The sequence below is a fragment of the Manihot esculenta genome, chromosome 13 (assembly GCF_001659605.2).
Source record: "Manihot esculenta cultivar AM560-2 chromosome 13, M.esculenta_v8, whole genome shotgun sequence".
Lineage (NCBI taxonomy): Eukaryota > Viridiplantae > Streptophyta > Magnoliopsida > Malpighiales > Euphorbiaceae > Manihot > Manihot esculenta.
In genome coordinates this window covers 31,941,622-31,944,375 of record NC_035173.2, presented here as the reverse complement: position 1 = coordinate 31,944,375, position 2,754 = coordinate 31,941,622, and positions in this window count along the sequence as shown.

Genomic DNA, 2,754 nt, shown 5'->3' with positions numbered 1-2,754 from the left:
TAACCCTACTAGAGCATTTGATGATGGCTCTAGTATGGGGTTTTATGTATACGGTTTATGATGATGCATGCAGGTCAAGCTTGGTATATGAAAAGTTTAAACTTTTATGAAAATGTATAATCATGTATGGAATTTTATCAAGTATGACATGATGTATAGTAGGCTTGCTACGGGTTCCGGCGACCTTAAGTCGATCTGAATTCTAGCGCCGGTAGCGGTCCGGTTTTCGGGTTGTTACACATAGTCACCTTCCGAGCTTTTGACATGATGTTTGACTTATTGATAGACTATTGAACGAAAACTTATTATGGTTATCCCTGATGTTCTACATGAACTGTTTGTAGCGCACTTTTAGAATGGTCTAAGATGAAAATGGAGTTGTTACATGACTTACTATTTGACACTGTGTTACTATGCTTAGAAGCTATTCTCTTATCCTCTGATTATATGGTTGTGGATAGATTTGCATGAAAATACACGTCCGGTAGAGGCTTTTCAGTAAAATCGACTTATCAACTTACTTTTGAGGGTATGGATTCTCAACCAAATGCTTTATGGCGTACTCTATGAAAGTTACAGATACCTCAGCGTGTTCAGGTATTTGCTTGGTTAGTACTTAAAGGGCACCTTATGACTAATCAGGATCGACTCAAGTAGAGGTTCACGTCTGATGGCTCTTGTCTGCATTGTGGTTATGCTTGTGAAATAGTTTTGCATGTGTTACGAGACGATCACTTTGCTAGAAGGGTTTGGACTATTGTATGGAACCGAGCCTCTGCTCTAAAGATTCTTCACATGTCCAATGTTGATTGGGTTATTTATGGTGACACACTTGGATCGAATATAGCCTTGGAATGACCTTTTTCCTCTATACTCTAGTTTACGGCTTGGTGTTTATGAAAGTGGCGAAATGATTGGATTTTCAAAAGGATAACTTATACTGATAGCTCTTGCATGGCTAGTATCAAACAACAAATATACACTAACTTTCGGTCTTGGTAAAACCATTTAGACTCTAGTTCGGTACGTAATCATACTGTTGTTACTGTATCATGGCAGCCACCTCAATTTGGATGTGGAAACTTAATATTGATGGAGCGTGCAAAGGAAACTTGGATTGTAGTGGAGATGGTGGTGTCCTTCGTAACAATTATGGCAGGTGGTTGCAAAGTTTTACCGTACATATGAGAACTTGCACTTTCATGGAAGCTAAACTTTATACCTTATTATATGGTTTACATATCACTTGGAATAGTAATTGTTGAAAATTAGTAGTTGAGTTGGATTCTCTCACAGTTCTTCGACTTCTCTTCTCAGATGTGGAAGCTCATTTAAAGTTAGATTCATTGTTGTTGCAGTGCAAGCAATTCTTTAATCGTGATTGGGAGGTCTTTCTTCGGCACTATTTTTAAGAAGCTAATCAAGTAGCAAATTGACTAGTAAACAAGGTTGTGGATGTTGAATGGAACTCTATCTTCTTTCACACCCTTCAGATGATGTTCTATCTCACATTCTGTCTGAATTTGTTTATTAAATGGTTAGCTTCTTCATTGTGTATTCCCTTCCTTTGCATAAAAAAAAAAAATAAATATACAAAATTTTAAAAATAAAATAAAGTAAATATACATCAACACAATTTATATTTCAAAAAGCTGCAATTTTATAATATAAAAAAAAAAATTAAGTAACCAACTTAGTTTGATTTAATTCCCCACCTCCCCAAAACCTACTAAAATTTTATATTCAAAAATTAATTTAAATTGAAATTGAATTGTACTTTTATTTTTGGAAAAGCTAATATAAAATTACTTTTTGTATTTTGTGTAATTTTAATTGGTTACTAATATAAACAATTTTTGTTTTACACAATTATAATTTATAAATAATTATATTTAAATAATTCAAATAAGTTTTATAATATGAAATGTTTTTAATTTTATAATAATTAAAAATATAAACATGTATAATTTATAAAAAAAATTGCATTAAACTTTATTTCAATTACATTTGTATTCAATTTACATATCTCTTTAATCCAAATTTTAATGTCATTATATTAGTAAAAGTATTTTTAAAGTTTTATTATATAATTGAACAGATTTTAGTATAATTATAATATTTTAGATATTTTTATTTTTACAAATTTTCAATTTTAAAAATAATTTCAAAAATTTTTAAAATTTCACATTGAAATAAATATAATTGGCCTTGGATTTAAATGAATAATCACAAAGATTGGTGCCATAAAGAGCAATAATCTAAAAAACAGGTCAACCAGAAAGACTTCAACCTAAGACTTCTTGGAAGACTAAATAGAATTGTATCTAATTGGGCTACACACCATAGATTTGTCTTGAGTTTTTTTTTTTTAAGTTTGATAATCTTCAAAGTTTATATAGAGCAAATTACATTTTTTTTAAATAAAAAAAATTCAAACTCGAGATATCTGAAATTAAATTGCATAAGTTTATGATGAAGTAGTGCTAAATTGTAGTATTCAAAGGGCTTAGAGATCCTAAAAATCCTTAGCCATGTAAACAATTACTCTTGGCCTCCTAAATCTTAAAAGTTGTCTATTCTTTTAAGACCTGCAAATGTATGCTCATTTACCAACAAAATGTGCATCTTACACAACTCTTTTTCCTCTCTTTTTTTTTTTCACTATTTTTCTACACTTCCTTCTGAAAAATTGTAAAACAATAATGATTAAATTTTTATGATAATATTAATTATAATACGAAGCAACCTCGAACA